We start from the raw sequence: 21,366 nt of genomic DNA, 5'->3' as shown, positions 1-21,366 counted from the left end.
GACTAGAAAGTCTAGCTCAGGTGTATATAAATGATATACATGTTATGGTTGTATTCCTAGTTAGGTCACAATATGAAATTCTTGGGTATTAGTACTATATTGGTTGGTATGAAGTGTCATACAAAACAACGCAATACAAGAATACAATGGCCTAAGTGACTGACAAGGAATATGATAGGAATGCACGACTGGAACAAAATAAAGTGTTATTATGTTCGTCGTTAGCATTCTATCTAGCCTTTAGAATTTATAATAAAGAACTTAATAATTGTTATTTTACTCTGGTCAAATGAAAACAATGAGTTGTTCAAATTATGACATTACTCCATATACGATGGATAAGTTATTATAAATCTTAATGGTGAAACACACATACATAACACTGACGCTAAAATGCCATAAGGCAAATGATTTGAATTCCACTTATTTGTGGAACCGCCATTTAGGTCATGTTAGAAAGGAACACATGAAGGAACTCCATGCAAATGGATTTTTGGAGTCATTTGATTTTTGAATCATTTGGTGCTTGTAAATCTTTTCTAAAGAGAATGATTAAAATACCGTTCATAGGCCAAAAGTTGAACGGGCAACTAACTTAGTGGAAAAATACATGATGATGTATGTGGTTCGCTAGGCATAGTTGTGTGCGGGAGATTCTTCTACTTCATGAAAACTTTCAAACAATGAATTGAGTATATATGTGGATATATTCAATAAGGAAAAGTTTGAAATATTTGAATGGATTCAAATAAATTTTAGCATGAAGTGGAAATCATCGTAATAGAAAAGTCAAATATCTATGATTGGATCATGGTGGAAATATTTGAGTTACGAGTTTTAGCGAACATCTAAGAGAGTTATGAAATTGTTCTACAACTCACGTTTCTTGGAGTATCATAGTGATGATGAAGTATCCGAGAGATGTATCCAAACCTTGTTGGATTAATGATGAGATAAAATATTATGACGCCATTATATTTTTGTGGATTATGCTTTAGTGACTACCGCTTTTACACTTAATAGAGCATCATCATGATCCGTTGAAATGACACCATACGAGTTATGGTATGGGTATGAATCCTAATAGTCTTTTCTTAAAATTTTGGTATGCATAGCATAAGTAAATAAGTTTACAACCAAAATCGGATGAATGTCTTTGTTGGTTATCCCAGAGATTTAATTGGGAATTCTTCCCACAAGACAAAGACAAAAGTGTTTGTCAATGTTTCTTATTTCCAAGAAATTGTTTCTAGTAAAGTATTTGAGTGGGAGGACAATATAATTTGATAAGGTTTATGAACCTGAGCATAATGATCAAAGTAGCGCAGCATCGGAATTTGTTTCGGAAGCGGCCACAACGATCATGGCTCCCATGACTACAAAGTGTTTTAACCATGGAGATCGAAGTACATATTGAACCTTGTAGGTATGGTTTACTTTGTGATCAAATAAATGATTTGTGGACAAAGGATTGATTTTGAACAATGATAAACCAACTACAAACAAAGAAGTTATGATGGGCCCTGACTCCGTTAAAATGGCTATGTGCCATGAAATCCAAGATAGATGAATACTTTTTGAAAGTAAATGGATCTATGAAATTGATGGACTTGGATGAGATATCCTTGAAGAAGCTCAACTTATTGAAAAGTTGTTTACGACAAAGTTCAAAGAGTTGACTACGATAAGATTAGATCTTCCGTAGCAATGCTTATAGTCTATGTGGATTATTCTAGTAATCACTACATATTTCTTTTATGAGATATGCTAGTAGGATGGCAAAATACACTACTTAACAGAAGTATGTATACAAGATACAACCAATTGTTTTGCTAGTCCGTAGAATACTAGATAGGTATATGAACTTCAATTGGATGAAGTAAGTATCACGGAGTTGGAATCTTCACCAAGATGAAATAGTCAAAAAGTTTTTTGATTTCATCAAAGACGATGAAGAGGTTTGCATTTGCAAGAAATTAAGTGGGAGCGCTGAGACATATTTATAATACTTATGTAGATGACATATAGTTGGTTATAAATGATGTAATTATATACTTGATTAAAAGGTTTCATTGAAAATTAAACTTCAATGAAAGGATATGGACTGAAACATATTTAGTGTCAAAATCTATGAGGATAGATTGAAACACAAAAATAAGTTTAAGTCAAAGTACATAGAATGGATATTGAAATAGTTCAATATAGAAATATTAAGAAGATGTTCTTGTCATGTGAAGTTTTAACAAGACTTGAGTGTATCTGACACTCAATGAGTAAAAACACATGAGTGATTTTAGATCACGAATAATATGTACACAATCAGATATCTTGTGCTTTAAAATGTTATGAGCATATACCAGAATGATTCATGAGATGATCATTGAAAAACAGTAAGAATATTCTTGAAGTACTTAAGAAGAACCAAGAATATATATATAGTTTTGTATGGAGAAATAACAAACAAATCGATGTAAGATGTTGCACCGATATTGTTTTTGTCACATATAAAATATAATTTCAATCTCAAATTAGACTAAGTGTTGTTTAAAAGGTAGCACAATGAGCTAGAAGTTGTCTATGCTAGATTTAGAAGAGTTCTAAATATTGTGACGGAATCTACAAAAGAAGGCAGAGTATGTCATTGTTTTGACAATGACATAGGATGTTAAGTCAAGAGGTTCTTTGAGAACTTGGTGTATTTCCGACAGAGTCAGAACTTTGAAGCTATATTGTGTGTGACAATATTAGTGACATATTTCAGACCACGGAATTAAGGTTCCACCAGAAGACCAAACATATTTAATGCCGACTCATTTTAAAATGAGTGATGCGTTGAGACGCAAATGAATTACAAAATACATACGTTTCTGAGCGTGTCAGATCCGATGACTAAAAACCTCTCCCGTGAGCAATACATGATAAAGCACCGTATAGGCCAAGGTGTTATATCTTTACAAATGTAAACTAGATTATTGACTCTAGTGCAAGTGGGAGACTGAAGGAGATATGCCCTAGAGGCAATAATAAAGTGGTTATTATTTATATCTTTATGTTTATGATAAATGTTTATATATCATGCTATAATTGTATTAACCGAAACATTAGTACATGTGTGATATGTAAACAACAAAGAGTCCCTAGTATGCCTCTTAACTAGCTTGTTGATTAATGGATGATTAGTTTCATAATCATGAACATTGGATGTTATTAATAACAAGGTTATATCATTATATGAATGATGTAATGGACACACCCAATTAAGCGTAGCATAAGATCTCGTCATTAAGTTATTTGCTATAAGCTTTCGATACATAGTTACCTAGTCCTTATGACCATGAGATCATATAAATCACTTATACCGGAAAGGTACTTTGATTACACCAAACGCCACTGCGTAAATGGGTGGTTATAAAGGTGGGATTAAGTATCCGGAAAGTATGAGTTGAGGCATATGGATCAACAGTGGGATTTGTCCATCCCGATGACGGATAGATATACTCTGGCCCTCTCGGTGGAATGTCGTCTAATGTCTTGCAAGCATATGAATGAGTTCATAAGAGACCACATACCACGGTACGAGTAAAGAGTACTTGTCAGGAGACGAGGTTGAACAAGGTATAGAGTGATACCGAAGATCAAACCTCGGACAAGTAAAATATCGCGAGACAAAGGGAATTGGTAATATATGTGAATGGTTCATTCGATCACTAAAGTCATCGTTGAATATGTGGGAGCCATTATGGATCTCCAGATCCCGCTATTGGTTATTGGTCGGAGTGAGTACTCAACCATGTCCGCATAGTTCTCGAACCGTAGGGTGACACACTTAAAGTTGGATGTTGAAATGGTAGTACTTGAATATGGAATGGAGTTCGAATATTTGTTCGGAGTCCCGGATGAGATCCCGGACATCACGAGGAGTTCCGGAATGGTCCGGAGAATAAGATTCATATATAGGATGTCATTTTATGTGAAATAAAATGTCGCGGAAGGTTCTATGGAAGGTTCTAGAAGGTTCTAGAAAAGTCCGGAAGAAACCACCAAGGAAGGTGGAGTCCACATGGGACTCCACCTCCATGGCCGGCCAGCCCTAGATGGGGAGGAGTCCCAAGTGGACTCCTCCATAGGGGGCCGGCCACCCCCCACATGGGAGGTGGAAATCCCACCTTTTGGTGGGAGTCCTAGTTGGGCTAGGTTTCCCCTCTTATGGAAGGTTTTTGGTTCGGGTCTTATTCGAAGACTTGGACACCAACACTTGGGGATCCACCTATATAATGAGGGGCCAAGGGAGGGGGCCGGCTAACCCAAGACCACAAGCTGGCCGCCCCCCTTGAGTGGCCGGCCACCCCCTCCCAAACCCTAGCCGCCCCCTTCTCCTCCATATCTCCCGCGTAGTTTAGCGAAGCTCCGCCGGACTTCTTCACCGCCACCGACACCACGCCGTCGTGCTGTCGGATTCAAGAGGAGCTACTACTTCCGCTGCCCGCTGGAACGGGGAGGTGGACGTCGTCTTCATCAACAACCGAACGTGTGACCGAGTACGGAGGTGCTGCCCGTTCGTGGCGCCGGAACCGATCGTGATCAAGATCTTCTACGCGCTTTTGCAAGCGGCAAGTGATCGTCTACCGCAGCAACAAGAGCCTCATCTTGTAGGCTTTGGAATCTCTTCAAGGGTGAGACTCGATACCCCTCGTTGCTACCGTCTTCTAGATTGCATCTTGGCTTGGATTGCGTGTTCGCCGTAGGAAAATTTTTGTTTTCTATGCAACGTTATCCTACACAAAGTTATATCTATGTGTTGTTTATGATCTTGCATGCTCTCCGTTACTAGTAGATGCTCTGGCCAAGTAGATGCTTGTAACTCCAAGAGGGAGTATTTATGCTCGATAGTGGGTTCATGCCTGCATTGACACCTGGGACAGTGACAGAAAGTTCTAAGGTTGTGTTGTGCTGTTGCCACTAGGGATAAAACATTGATGCTATGTCTAAGGATGTAGTTGTTGATTACATTACGCACCATACTTAATGCAATTGTCTGTTGCTTTGCAACTTAATACTGGAGGGGGTTCGGATGATAACCTGAAGGTGGACTTTTTAGGCATAGATGCAGTTGGATGGCGGTCTATGTACTTTGTCGTAATGCCCAATTAAATCTCACTATACTCATCATGATATGTATGTGCATGGTCATGCTCTCTTTATTTGTCAATTGCCCAACTGTAATTTGTTCACCCAACATGCTGTTTATCTTATGGGAGAGACACCTCTAGTGAACTGTGGACCCCGGTCCAATTCTCTTTACTGAAATTCAATCTACTGCAATACTTGTTCTACTGTTTTCTGCAAACAATCATCTTCCACACAATACGGTTAATCCTTTGTTACAGCAAGCCGGTGAGATTGACAACCTCACTGTTTCGTTGGGGCAAAGTACTTTGGTTGTGTTGTGCAGGTTCCACGTTGGCGCCGGAATCCCTGGTGTTGCGCCGCACTACATCTCGCCGCCATCAACCTTCAACGTGCTTCTTGGCTCCTCCTGGTTCGATAAACCTTGGTTTCTTTCTGAGGGAAAACTTGCTGCTGTGCACATCATACCTTCCTCTTGGGGTTCCCAACAAACGTGTGAGTTACACGCCATCAAGCTAAATTTCTGGCGCCGTTGCCGGGGAGATCAAGACACGCTGCAAGGGGAGTCTCCACTTCTCAATCTCTTTACTTTGTTTTTGTCTTGCTTAGTTTTATTTACTACTTTGTTTGCTGCACTAAATCAAAATACAAAAAAATTAGTTGCTAGTTTTACTTTATTTGCTATCTAGTTTGCTATATCAAAAACACAAAAAAATTAGTTACTTGCATTTACTTTATCTAGTTTGCTTTATTTACTGTTGCTAAAATGGCCAACCCTGAAAATACTAAGTTGTGTGACTTCACAACCACAAATAATAATGATTTCTTATGCACACCTATTGCTCCACCTGCTACTACAGCAGAATTCTTTGAAATTAAACCTGCTTTACTGAATCTTGTTATGCGAGAGCAATTTTCTAGTGTTAGTTCTGATGATGCTGCTGCCCATCTTAATAATTTTGTTGAACTATGTGAAATGCAAAAATATGAAGATGTAGATGGTGACATTATAAAATTAAAATTGTTCCCTTTCTCATTAAGAGGAAGAGCTAAAGATTGGTTGCTATCTCTGCCTAAGAATAGTATTGATTCATGGACTAAATGCAAGGATGCTTTTATTGGTAGATATTATCCCCCCTGCTAAAATTATATCTTTGAGGAGTAGCATAATGAATTTTAAACAATTAGATACTGAACATGTTGCTCAAGCTTGGGAAAGAATGAAATCTTTGGTTAAAAATTGCCCAACCCATGGACTGACTACTTGGATGATCATCCAAACCTTCTATGCAGGACTAAATTTTTCTTCACGGAATTTATTGGATTCAGCTCCTGGAGGTACCTTTATGTCCATCACTCTTGGTGAAGCAGCAAAGCTTCTTGATAATATGATGATCAACTACTCTGAATGGCACACGGAAAGAGCTCCACAAGGTAAGAAGGTAAATTCTGTCGAAGAAACCTCTTCCTTGAGTGATAAGATTGATGCTATTATGTCTATGCTTGTGAATGGTAGGCCTAATGTTAATTCTAATAATGTTCCGTTAGCGTCATTAGTTGCTCAAAAAGAATATGTTGATGTGAATTTCATTAAAAATAACAATCACAATGATTCTAGGCCATACCCTGCTAATGGTAACTCTTATGGTAGATATGCTTCACCTAATGAAGAAAAGATGCTAGAAATTGAAAGATCCACCAAGAGCTTTATGCAATCACAATATGAGCAAAATAAATTGTTTACTAAAACTATGAATGAGCAATCTACCTTGTTGAAGAATATAGGGAATCAACTTGAAAATCTGAATAGGGAGATCTCGGGGTTGCAAACTAAACTTGCTAATGTCAACCCGAATCTCATACATGTCTGCATCACAATCTTCTTTAATTAATAAAATGGCTGCTAAACCTGAGGATTTAGATGACAAAATTACTACTACAGCAAATGCCATTCAAGTTAGAATTAATGAGAATATAAGATTAATGGCTGAACTGCGTGCTAGGTGGGATAGAGAAGAAAATGAAAAACTAGCTAAAGAGAAGAATGTAGCTAAAGTTTGGACTATTACCACCACTTGTAATGCTAATGCTACACATGTTGCTGCACCTCCTACTAATACTAATAAAAGAATTGGTGTTAGCAATGTTTCCACTTCTAATGCAAAGCGAGAAACCGCCTTCAAATCGCTAAAATCATTAAATCGCCTGTGATAAAGCTGCTGAAATTTTTTCCAACATTGGGGATGATGATCCCATTGCTTTAGATTATAATGGTTTGAATTTTGATGATTGCCACATCTCTGAAGTTATAAAGTTCTTGCAAAAACTTGCTAAAAGTTCTAATGCTAGTGCTATAAATTTGGCTTTTACACATCATATTACAAATGCTCTCATAAAAGCTAGAGAAGAGAAACTAGAGCGTGAAGCCTCTATTCCTAGAAAGCTAGAGGATGGTTGGGAGCCCATAATTAAGATGAAGGTTAAAGATTTTGATTGTAATGCTTTATGTGATCTTGGTGCAAGTATTTCTGTTATGCCTAAGAAAATTTATAATATGCTTGACTTGCCACCGCTGAAAAATTGTTATTTGGATGTTAATCTTGCTGATCATTCTACAAAGAAACCTTTGGGGAAAGTTGATAATGTTCACATTACCATTAACAATAACCTTGTCCCCGTTGATTTTGTTGTCTTGGATATTGAATGCAATGCATCTTGTCCCATTATATTGGGAAGACCTTTTCTTCGAACTGTTGGTGCTATCATTGATATGAAGGAAGGTAATATAAAATATCAATTTCCTCTCAAGAAAGGTATGGAACACTTCCCTAGAAAGAGAATGAAGTTACCTTTTGATTCTATTATGAGAACAAATTATGATGTTGACACTTCGTCTCTTGATAATACTTGATACACACTTTCTGCGCCTAGCTGAAAGGCGTTAAAGAAAAGCGCTTATGGGAGACAACCCATGTTTTTACCTACAGTACTTTGTTTTTATTTTGTGTCTTGGAAGTTGTTTACTACTGTATCAACCTCTCCTTATCTTAGTTTAGTGTTTTGTTGTGCCAAGTAAAGCCGTTGATAGAAAAGTAAGTATTAGATTTGGATTACTGCGCAGTTCCAGATTTCTTTGCTGTCACGAATCTGGGTCCACCTCCCTGTAGGTAACTCAGAAAATTAAGCCAATTTACTTGCATGATCCTCAGATATGTACGCAACTTTCATTCAATTTGAGCATTTTCATTTGAGCAAGTCTGGTGCCATTTTAAAATTCGTCAATACGAACTGTTCTGTTTTGACAGATTCTGCCTTTTATTTCGCATTGCCTCTTTTGCTATGTTGGATGAATTTCTTTGATCCACTAATGTCCAGTAGCATTATGCAATGTCCAGAAGTGTTAAGAATGATTGTGTCACCTCTGAATATGTTAATTTTTATTGTGCACTAACCCTCTAATAAGTTGTTTCGAGTTTGGTGTGGAGGAAGTTTTCAAGGATCAAGAGAGGAGTATGATGCAACATGATCAAGGAGAGTGAAAGCTCTAAGCTTGGGGATGCCCCGGTGGTTCACCCCTGCATATTCTAAGAAGACTCAAGCGTCTAAGCTTGGGCATCCCCTTCTTCATCGACAAAATTATCAGGTTCCTCCCCTGAAACTATATTTTTATTCCATCACATCTTATGTGCTTTTCTTGGAGCGTCGGTTTGTTTTTGTTTTTGTTTTGTTTGAATAAAATGGATCCTAGCATTCACTTTATGGGAGAGAGACACGCTCCGCTGTAGCATATGGACAAGTATGTCCTTGGTTTCTACTCATAGTATTCATGGCGAAGTTTCTCCTTCGTTAAATTGTTATATGGTTGGAATTGGAAAATGATACATGTAGTAATTGCTATTAATGTCTTGGGTAATGTGATACTTGGCAATTGTTGTGCTCATGATTAAGCTCTTGCATCATATGCTTTGCACCCATTAATGAAGAAATACATAGAGCATGCTAAAATTTGGTTTGCATATTTTGTTTCTCTAAGGTCTAGATAATTTATAGTATTGAGTTTGATCAACAAGGAAGATGGTGTAGAGTCTTATAATGTTTTCAATATGTCTTTTATGTGAGTTTTGCTGCACCGGTTCATCCTTGTGTTTGTTTCAAATAAGCCTTGCTAGCCTAACCTTGTATCGAGAGGGAATACTTCTCATGCATCCAAAATACTTGAGCCAACCACTATGCCATTTGTGTCCACTATACCTACCTACTACATGGTATTTTCCGCCATTCCAAAGTAAATTGCTTGAGTGCTACCTTTAAAATTCCATCATTCACCTTTGCAATATATAGCTCATGGGACAAATAGCTTAAAAACTATTGTGGTATTGAATATGTAATTATGCACTTTATCTCTTATTAAGTTGCTTGTTGTGCGATAACCATGTTCACTGGGGACGCCATCAACTATTCATTGTTGAATTTCATGTGAGTTGCTATGCATGTCCGTCTTGTCTGAAGTAAGAGAGATCTACCACCTTATGGTTAAGCATGCATATTGTTAGAGAAGAGCATTGGGCCGCTAACTAAAGCCATGATCCATGGTGGAAGTTTCAGTTTTGGACATATATTCTCAATCTCAAATGAGAAAATTATTAATTGTTGTTACATGCTTATGCATAAAAGAGGAGTCCATTATCTGTTGTCTATGTTGTCCCGGTATGGATGTCTAAGTTGAAGAATAATCAATAGCGAGAAATCCAAATGCGAGCTTTCTCCTTAGACCTTTGTACAGGCGGCATAGAGGTACCCCTTTATGACACTTGGTCAAAACATGTGCATTGTGATGATCCGGTAGTCCAAGCTAATTAGGACAAGGTGCGGGCACTATTAGTATACTATGCATGAGGCTTGCAACTTGTAAGATATAATTTACATGATACATATGCTTTATTACTACCGTTGACAAAATTGTTTCATGTTTTCAAAATCAAAGCTCTAGCACAAATATAGCAATCGATGCTTTTCCTCTATGGAGGACCATTCTTTTACTTTCAATGTTGAGTCAGTTCACCTATTTCTCTCCACCTCAAGAAGCAAACACTTGTGTGAACTGTGCATTGATTCCTACATATTTGCTTATTGCACTTGTTATATTACTCTATGTTGACAATATCCATGAGATATACATGTTACAAGTTGAAAGCAACCGCTGAAACTTAATCTTCTTTTGTGTTGCTTCAATGCTTTTACTTTGAATTATTGCTTTATGAGTTAACTCTTATGCAAGACTTAATTGATGCTTGTCTTGAAGTGCTATTCATGAAAAGTCTTTGCTATATGATTCACTTGTTTACTCATGTCATATACATTGTTTTGATCGCTGCATTCACTACATATGCTTTACAAATAGTATGATCAAGATTATGATGGCATGTCACTCCAGAAATTATCTGTGTTATCGTTTTACCTGCTCGGGATGAGCAGAACTAAGCTTGGGGATGCTGATACGTCTCCGACGTATCGATAATTTCTTATGTTCCATGCCACATTATTGATGTTATCTACATGTTTTATGCACACTTTATGTCATATTCGTGCATTTTCTGGAACTAACCTATTAACAAGATGCCGAAGTGCCAGTTGCTGTTTTCTGCTGTTTTTGGTTTCAGAAATCCTAGTAAGGAAATATTCTCGGAATTGGACGAAATCAACGCCCAGGGGCCTATTTTGCCACGAAGCTTCCAAGTCCGAAGACGAAACGAGTGGGGCCACAGTGGTGCCCAAACCCAGGCGGCGCGGCCCCCCTTGGCCGCGCCGACCTGTGGTGTGGGGCCCTCGGGCCCCCTCCTGACTTGCCCTTCCGCCTACTTAAAGCCTCCGTGACGAAACCCCCAGTACCGAGAGCCACGATACGGAAAACCTTCCAGAGACGCCGCCAACGCCGATCCCATCTCGGGGGATCCAGGAGATCGCCTCCGGCACCCTGCCGGAGAGGGGAATCATCTCCCGGAGGACTCTACGCCGCCATGGTCGCCTCCGGAGTGATGTGTGAGTAGTCTACCCCTGGACTATGGGTCCATAGCAGTAGCTAGATGGTTGTCTTCTCCCCATTGTGCCATCATTGTCGGATCTTGTGAGCTGCCTAACATGATCAAGATCATCTATCTGTAATTCTATATGTTGCGTTTGTTGGGATCCGATGAATAGAGAATACTTGTTATGTTGATTATCAAAGTTATATCTATGTGTTGTTTATGATCTTGCATGCTCTCCGTTACTAGTAGATGCTCGCCAAGTAGATGCTTGTAACTCCAAGAGGGAGTATTTATGCTCGATAGTGGGTTCATGCTCGCATTGACACTTGGGACAAGGATGTAAAGTTCTAAGGTTGTGTTGTGCTGTTGCCACTAGGGATAAAACATTGATGCTATATCTAAGGATGTAGTTGTTGATTACATTACGCACCATACTTAATGCAATTGTCTGTTGCTTTGCAACTTAATACTGGAGCGGGTTCGGATGATAACCTGAAGGTGGACTTTTTAGGCATAGATGCAGTTGGATGGCGGTCTATGTACTTTGTCGTAATGCCCAATTAAATCTCACTATACTCATCATGATATGTATGTGCATGGTCATGCTCTCTTTATTTGTCAATTGCCCAACTGTAATTTGTTCACCCAACATGCTGTTTATCTTATGGGAGAGACACCTCTAGTGAACTGTGGACCCCGGTCCAATTCTCTTTACTGAAATTCAATCTACTGCAATACTTGTTCTATCGTTTTTCGCAAACAATCATCTTCCACACAATACGGTTAATCCTTTGTTACAGCAAGCCGGTGAGATTGACAACCTCACTGTTTCGTTGGGGCAAAGTACTTTGGTTGTGTTGTGCAGGTTCCACGTTGGCGCCGGAATCCCTGGTGTTGCGCCGCACTACATCCCGCCGCCATCAACCTTCAACGTGCTTCTTGGCTCCTCCTGGTTCGATAAACCTTGGTTTCTTTCTGAGGGAAAACTTGCTGCTGTGCACATCATACCTTCCTCTTGGGGTTCCCAACGAACGTGTGAGTTACACGCCATCACCTACCCTGGCTTTGCAGCTGCTATGGCCGCGCGAGCACTGCCTCGCTATGCCCTAGCTTCTGCCACCAGGCGCTTGTAAGTTCTTCACCTCCTCCTTCTCTCCTTCATGTCTGTGCGCCTCCCTTGCTACTGTACTTCTTCCTCCTCATGTTCTATGGCTCTCTGGTGATCCTGTGATCACCCAGAGCTCTGCCATGGCTGCTTAATCTGCCTATACTTTCATTTGCTGCAAGCCCATGGCCAAAGCACCTATTTCTGGTACTGGCCAGGGTTGCCTTGCTTGCTGTTCATGCTTTGCTTGCTTATCTGTTGCTCCTAGCCTGCTTTAATCTTGCTATTCTCTGCTGTGCTTGCTTAAGAGCTTGCTATGCCATGCTGTATTTGCTATGGCTTGCTTGTGCTTACTGGCATGTCATACTTGCTTGTCTAGGTGTACTGTGGTGCATCAGTGACACTTGTGTGTGCCAGTGGTGTTTGTGAAATGCTTCTGTGCTTCCTGTGCAAGCTAATGATCCATTGGATCATTCATTGCTTGTTGGCTAGCTTATCTGTGTGGCTTGACTTGATTCAATTGATCCATTTGATCAATTAAATGTCAGTGATGGCTTACTGATTAATTCTGTGGCTAAGTGATTCATTTTCTTTGTTGATGCTGATGATCAAGCATCACTATGCTGCTGCTTACTTGTGCTGTTGCTCATTCAAGCTTACTGGACTAGATCCAGTAGCTATTATGCAGTGATTAAACTGTGTTGCCTTATATTATGCTACTGTCAGTACTAAGCATGGATTTGTGATAAATTCATGCTTGTATTAATTAAGTTATGATGAACTGCTTATGCAGTAATGATTTAAATGACTTGCTTGCAAATGAATCTGCTATTCATGATTGTTTAGCAAGCAAATGAATCTGTATCCATTCCTGGATAATGATGTGCTATAGTTGGCTTTCTTTTATTTGGTGCTAAGTGTGATGTGACCTCAGTAGCCTTGCTACTGATTGGTTGCTCACCTATTTAATTAGATCTTGTGGCTACTCAACCTTTGCTTGCATATTTGGGGATCATACTAGATATGAATGCCAATATGCTTGCCTGATGAAATCTAGGGTTTACTAATGGTTACTAGCTTAAGGTTTATCAGTAGTCTCAGATTAGCTGCTATTCATTGCAACACATCTATCGGTGTCGTTCGTGCATATGATCTTGCTAGTGTGTGCATCTGTGCATGATTACTAGCTTCAGTGTACAAGATCTGTATCTAGATGATTTCCATTTTTAGTGGCTTTTAGACTGGCAGTAATCCTTGGTGAAAACCAAGTGATGATCTACCCACTTGAGCATCTGCTCAATACCATGATTATGTCATGCATATATTATGGATCAGATCCATTGGATCTGTCCAGGAACTTGGTATACCTTGTTCCAGCTCCAAGTATGAGATGTTTTGTTGTTGCAGACTTGGGGTTTTGTGCACAGCCCTTCAACTCCAGGTTCTGGTTGATCTTCTCAGGTCACCATAATTCCTGGTGACTAAGTGGTTGTGTGTTGGTGCTGTTCTTGAGTATGAACTAGATGAACTTGTGTTGGCTCTAGCTTCACCCTTACCTGGTGAATTATCTTATCTGTCGACTGTCAAGGTTCTAGGGTTTGTGTTCTATTTATATGCTCCCTACTTCTACCCTGGCCATGACACACAAGGCCTGGTTACTTTGTGACTCACCCCTTGCATTGCCTTGCTGTTGCTTGGCTAGCAACAACCTTCATATGCTGAAACTTGAGCCCCTGTGGCTGCTCAGTTTTGGTCTGCCTGGTCTTATCTTGTGCTGTCCAGGAATTTGGACAAGCACAAGTGTGCAAAGGATGCTTTCACTGTCCAAACTGAATTTCTGTGATTTGTGTTAACTGTCCAAACTGAAATTGCTAACACTTACATTCTGGTCTAGCACTTGTTATTTATGTTGCAGGTTTGAAGTGGAAGATAGCCAGAAGATCATCCTCAAGTCATTTAGTATAGGTTTTAGTTTAGAACAGACTTGTAATTTTCCTCTTTTTATTTCTGTTCATTATTTCTCAATTCTTGTACCAAGAATATTGTAAAGACTTTGTAATTTGTGTTTATATCAATAAAGCTCAAGTTTTGTTTATGAGCTTTTGGTATTATGTAATGTTTATATTCTTGATTAAATATTGTATTTGATATTCACTTTGAAATTCAAAGTGATTTGAATTTATAACTTGTGTTTGAATTATGAATTCATTACTTATATTGTGTGATGTTTATTGTTAAAGGTTTTGACACTTATCAAATGCAATCATTCCTTAAAGTAATAAGATACAAAAGAGATCATGTCGAAATTGCCCTAACTCACATTGCCTAACCCTAAGTGCAAAATGAGAGAGAACCTCGATCCCTCTTAGGTTTAGTTGCAATAAGGCGCGAAAATTTCCCCTTTTTTGCGATGAAATGCACATACCATTTCTAAATCTACCCTTCGTTGTTCCTATGTTCTGGGTTATTACACCGATCAACCTCAGCCTGCTTCCCAAAATACCTGATCAGATTCTCGTTTAATATGGTATCAGGTTAGCTCTTCCGCCGTTAGCCTCGATCGCAAGCTTCCGCCTCCGCCGCCGCTGCTCTTCCTGCTCGCCGCATCTCAGCTTCCTCCTCCTTAACCCCGCCGATCAACCTCGGCCTGCCTCCCCGTGAGCTGCTTGCCCGCGACAACCTTCCGCTATGGCGCTCCCAGGTTTTACCTGCGATCCGGGGAACCCAACTCGTCGGTCTTCTCAACGGCACCGATGCTACCCCGCCGGAGCAGATCGAGATCGCCCCCGCCAACAAAACAGCGATACAGAGGCCAAGATGGGACCTAATCCGGCGTATGCGTCCTGGTTGTCCCGTGATCAGATCGTTCTGTCGTATCTTCTCCAATCTCTCTCGCGCGAAATTCTGCCGCATGTCCACCGGATCGACAGCGCTGCGGGTGTCTGGAAGGCCATCGAAGAGATGTTTGCTGCCCAGAGCGAGACCAAGATCAACAACCTTCTAGTTTCCCTCGCCAATACAAAGAAATTGCAGATGACGACTTCCGAGTTCATGTCGAAGATGTAGGGCTTTGCTGATGAATTGATCGCTGCTGGCCATCCTCTCACCGATCGCCAGCTTGTTTCCTATATTCTGGCCGGCCTTGGAGCCGACTATAATGCTCTGATGGCCGCCCTTGGCGTGGCCACGACGCCTATCTCAATGAGTTTGCTCTTCTCACACCTTCACGCCTATGATCAGCGCCAAGTCATGCTTAATGGGACCCAGCAGCCCGACTTCGAGAGTTCTGCCAATGCTGCCAGTCGCCAGTGGCGCCCCCGCTCCGGCAACTACTCCTCTGGAAACTCCAATTCCAACCGCTCCCGTGGTGACCGCGGTGACCGCGGCGACCGCACCGACCGCTGAGATGATCGCCGTGACTATCGGCATGATGACCGCCAGTATCCTTCTTCTGGCCGAGGTGGAGGCCGTGGACCCCTAGGAGGGGGGCGAGGCCGTGGTCGTCGACGTCGCTGCACCACACCCTGGGTCGATGTAACCTGCCAAATCTGCAATAAGGAGGGACATCCTGCTAAAGACTGCTGGTCCCGCTACTCCGAGGATGATGACTATGGTGACAAGGAGATTCATGCCGCATATGGTGTCGTCACAAACTGGTACCAGGATTCGAGTGCTACTCATCACATTGAACTCAACAACTTGACGTTCAGAGATACCTACAAGGGTTCGGACAGGGTCAACACCGCCAATGGGCAAGGTATGAATATTTTCCATATAGGTCATTCAATAGTTTGTAACCCTACTCGAAATTTTCATCTTCGCAATGTCTTACATGTCCCACATGCATCTAAAAATCCCCTTTCTGTCCATCGCTTCACATATGATAATGGTGTCTTTATCGAGTTTCACCCCTTCTTCTTTTTGATCAAGGACCAGGTCACCCGGAGAATCATTCATAGAGGGCGATGTGTTGGTGGCCTCTATCCTCTTATATCATCCTTGGCATCCTCAGGGTCTATGAAGCATGCTTTTGGAGCCATCAAACTCAACCTCTCTCACTGGCATAGTCGTCTAGGTCACCCTTCTCCGGTTATTGTTAGGCAAATAATAAGTAAACATAAGCTTTCTTGTGTTAGAGATACCAGCATTGTGTCAGTTTGTGACTCATGTCAACAGGCTAAGAGTCACCAGTTATCCTATCCTATATCTACTAGTGTGTCTACAGCCCCCCTACAATTAGTCTTTTCTGATGTATGGGGTCCTGCTCCTACTTCTATCGGTCTTCATGATTATTATGTAAGTTTTATTGATGATTATAGCAAGTTTACATGGATATATCTACTTAAGCACAAATCTGATGTATTAGCTGCTTTTGTCAATTTCCAAACTCTTGTTGAGCGTAAATTCAGTAGAAAGATCCTTGCAGTACAGTCTGACTGGGGGGAGAATATGTTAAACTCAATTCACTTTTTCAGACATATATAGGGTATCTCTCACCATGTTTCTTATCCACATGCTCATCAGCAGAATGGTGCTGCCGAGCGAAAACATCGTCACATTGTTGAATTAGGCCTGTCTCTTCTTGCTCATGCTGGTATGACATTAAAATTTTGGGATGAAGCTTTTCTTACAGGCACATATCTTATCAATATGCTACCTAGTCGAGTTATTAACAATGACACTCATGTTCATTGTCTCCTTGGTACCCATCCAAATTATTCCTCTCTTCGTGTCTTTGGTTGTGCATGTTGGCCTAATCTTCGTCCCTACAATAAGCGCAAACTCGCCTTTCGCTCTACACAATGTGTCTTTCTGGGATATAGTCCACGTCACAAAGGAGTCAAATGTTTAGAAGTATCCACTGGACGAGTCTACATATCACGTGATGTTGTCTTTGATGAGGCCGTTTTCCCTTTTAAATCCCTGCTGGTGCCCTTCTTCGCAATCAAATTCTCTTACTTGATCCTTCCCACCATAATTTTGAGCAGGGCAACGATACTATTGATGATATTACTATGGAAAAATACTCATACTACTAACCCATCTGTTAGCCCTATTCCTTATACCCTGCATGATACAGCTCGCCAAAACACAGCGCCTGGTGAAAATTTGGGTCAAAACGGTGCACCGAGCAGTTCCTATGACCCTTCACAGTTTTCAGGTGAAACCAACAGTGTCGCTGGATCCCAGACTGATTTTCTGAACGAATCCACCTCGGGATTGCGGCAGACTGCATCGGGATCGTGCCAATCCGCGCCAGGTTCTCCATCAGGTGCGCTAGGATTTGCCTCGACTACCCCGTCGCGCGGTCCCGCTTCGCCAGCATGTGCCTCGTCTCCTGGATCTTCTGCGGCTCGTGCTTCCTCTCCCTTAGCCACACCATCAGCTGCACGTGGCGCAGCAAATCCCGGCGTGGATTCTCCCGCCCCGACAGCATCAAATGCTGCAGATTCGCCTGCCAGCGGAGGCAACTCCTCCAGCTCTGCCGGATCTTCTGTGCCTTTTGTTCGTGTGCCTCAGCTTGTGACTTCACCTCCTCCGCGTCCAAATACCCGCGCGTATAAAGGGATTGTGAAGCCTCGCGAATATAAAGATGGTATTGTCCGCTGGTTATTGACATGTACAGCAGGTGAACCTGCAAACTTGCAATCTGCCCTTGATGATCCGAATTGGAGAGGAGCCATGGATGAAGAGTTTGAAGCTCTCATAAATAATAAAACCTAGAAATTGGTGCCACCACGGGAAGGTAAAAATGTCATTGACTGTCGATGGGTGTATAAAATTAAGCGCAAGTCTGATGGTTCTATTGACAGATATAAGGCTAGGCTTGTTGCCAAAGGTTTTAAACAGCGATATGAAATTGACTATGAAGATACCTTTAGTCCTGTTGTAAAAATTGCCACTGTACGTCTTGTTTTGGCCTTGGCTGTTTCCAAGGGATGGAGCTTGCGACAGCTTGATGTCAAGAATGCGTTTCTCCATGGCGTTCTGGAAGAGGAAGTCTACATGACAACCTCCTGGGTATGAAAACAAGAGCTCTCCTCACTTCTTGTGCAAGTTGGATAAAGCTCTTTATGGACTCAAACAGGCACCTCGAGCATGGTATTCTCGGTTAAGCTCTAAATTGCTTGCTCTTGGTTTCTTTGCTTCCAAATCTGATACTTCTCTGTTTATCTATCGCAAGTCAAGTGTTACCATCTATATGCTTATCTATGTGGATGACATTATTGTTGCTAGTTCTTCTCAAGCTGCAACTGATGCTCTCTTAAGAGACTTAAGTCGAGAGTTTGCATTAAAGGATCTTGATGATCTAAATTTCTTCTTGGGTGTTGAAGTTCATAAGGTACATAATGGTATAGTTCTCAGTCAATCCAATTATGCTCATGATATTCTAGCACGTGTTGGTATGTCAAATTGCACAGGTGTGCCTACACCTTTGTCTTCATCTGAGAAAATTTCAGCACAGCAAGGTGATCCTTTGGCACCGGATGATAGTAGCAAGTATAGAAGCTTGGTTGGTGCTCTACAGTATCTCACTCTTACACGTCCAGATATATCTTTTGCAGTTAACAAGGTCTGCGAGTATTTGCATGCTCCCAGCACTGTTCATTGGGCTGCTGCTAAACGGATTTTAAGATATGTCAAGCACACTGTGACTGTTGGTCTCACGTTTGTGCAATCCAGGTCTATGCTTGTCAGTGCCTTTTCTGATGCTGGCTGGGCAGGCTGTGTTGATGATCGCCGGTCCACAGGGGGATTTGCTGTATTCTTTGGACGAAATTTGATTTCCTGGAGTGCTAAGAAGCAAGAGACGATGTCCAAGTCAAGCACCGAAGCAGAGTACAAGTCTGTAGCAAATGCGACAGCTGAAGTAATGTGGGTTTAGTCTTTGCTTGCAGAGTTGGGTGTTAGACAGACGCAAACACCATGTATATGGTGTGACAATTTGGGAGCTACCTATTTATCAGCTAATCCAGTGTTTCATGCAAGAGCTAAACATTTTGAGATAGATTTTCATTTTATCAGAGAACGAGTGCTGAGGAAGCAGCTGGAGATTCGATTCATCTCCTCCAAAGATCAGGTTGTTGATGGGTTCACTAAACCATTGCCTTACAGAGCGTTTGAAGGTTTCAAGGATATCTCAACTTTTCGAAGTTGTGATTAAGGGAGGGTATTAGAGATATAGTTCAAACAGAGTTTGAACCGTGTTAGGCGTGCGTGAGTGGTGTGATATATACAAACTTGTACTCCCGTGTAATCTCCTCCTATCCTCCTTCTATATATACATGCAATGATAACCTCGGAAGGTATCCGAGTATTCCCAAAATACCTGATCAGATTCTCGTTTAATAGGAGGAACCTCTTGGGCTTGATCAATCCCCTCCACCCACCAACTCCACTCCAGTAGTCGAACTTTGCGGCTGTCGCGATGTCCACCTCTTCTCCGTCTACCGTCGGTAATATCGACGGTGGCACTGCATCATTGCTGACCGCATCGGCCATTGTCACGCAGGTGGTGTCCGGGTCTCACGTCCTCAAGATCGACGTGTACTCCCTTACCAAGGGCCTCGGAAACGGCAAATTCATCAAGTCTGAAGCATTCGACATCGGAGGCCATCGCTGGTCTATTCAGTACTACCCCGACGCTCGTTGCTTAGATGGCCACGGTTGGATATCCATTCTTCTTCATCTCGAGCAGACCGATACCAAGGAGGTCAAGGCACAGTTCAACATTAGTTTACTCGATCAGCACGGGAAAGCAGTGACATCATATAGCACAAAAAGGCAGGCCCTATGTGACTTCGACGGGGCTGGAGCATCGTGGGGCTACAATGAATTCATCAAAAGTAACGACTTGGAGGAATCGGCTTACTTGAAGGATGATGTCTTCAGAGTCAGGTGTGATGTCACGGTGGTAAAGGAGATCTTCACCGAGCTCATCACGCCAGCGGTCCTGGTGCCGCCGTCAGACATGCACCATCACCTTGGCCAGCTCCTCTCAGTGGGCGAGGGCTCGGATGTCACTTTTGAGGTAGGCGGGGAGAAGTTCCCTGCGCATAGGTACATGCTCGCTTCTCGATCCTCCGTCCTCAGGGCGGAGCTCCTCGGTCCGATGAAGGAAAATACCGCCACTCACATACCGATCGACATGGAAGCCATAGTGTTCAGAGCTCTGCTGCACTTCATCTACACCGACACATTGCCGGAGATGGACGAAAGTGACGCGGCAGATGGCTCACCATCTGTTTGTGGCCGCGGACAGGTACAACATGGAGAGGCTCAAGTTGATCTGCGAGGAGAAGCTCTGCAGCCACCTCTGCAAAAGCACAGCGGCAACTGGCTGAGCAGCATGGTTGCACTGCGCTCAAGAATGCCTGCTTCAATTTTCTCACTTCCCCGGGAAACCTGAAAGCAGTCATGGCGAGCGAGGGCTTTCAGCATCTGAGGACCAGCTGCCCCTCTGTTCTGGAGGAGTTGGTCGCCAAGCATGCTCCGTGACATCTCCGAGTTGGATGTCATGAAATTGGTGATTCAGCTAAATCATTCTGCTATTTCTATTTTCGGAAGGGACTATTTATGCAACTAGTCTAACATGTCAAGATCTCGGAAACTCTATGTTGAAACTTGACTGCTTAGTTCCATGCATATATGGATCGATCGTCTTTTAAAGCTATATGAAAGAACAATTCATACTAGTATTTTTAAACACTGATAAAAATTTATTCAAAGCTGCAGAGCTTTTGTTATTCTGCGGATATCATTTCCAGGTTCCGAAAATTGGGGGATGGTTTGGAAACAGTGAGTAGAATTCGTGTATTCTACAGAAATGACCTGAATTAGCGATAAGATTTTAGAGATCTTTAGGAGAACTGTATGCCTGAACTGAAATCCCAAGTAAAGATGTTAGAGTTTCCAACAGGGTCATGTGAAAGTAATATGCCGTGTTTACCTTGCTATGTTTAAAGTGGTACATAACCCATGTGCTGCTTAAGTATAAAATAAAACTGATTTTGCTTCCTTTGTTTTTGTACCTGACCAAGATTCGCAAAATCTGTCAAATTTCAAAACCAATTTAACGAAATTAAATGCAGGACAGGAATCAAACTC

The 21,366-nt window shown here is 41.6% G+C and overlaps 1 pseudogene; it reads left to right on the top strand.

The window, feature by feature from the left end:
- The first annotated feature begins 19,687 nt into the window (after positions 1 to 19,687).
- LOC127348008 (BTB/POZ and MATH domain-containing protein 2-like) lies at positions 19,688 to 20,757 on the top strand (annotated as a pseudogene).
- Positions 20,758 to 21,366: the final 609 nt, after the last annotated feature.

The sequence above is a fragment of the Lolium perenne genome, chromosome 4, assembly GCF_019359855.2.
Source record: "Lolium perenne isolate Kyuss_39 chromosome 4, Kyuss_2.0, whole genome shotgun sequence".
NCBI lineage: Eukaryota > Viridiplantae > Streptophyta > Magnoliopsida > Poales > Poaceae > Lolium > Lolium perenne.
This window is presented reverse-complemented; position numbering and strand designations above follow the sequence as displayed.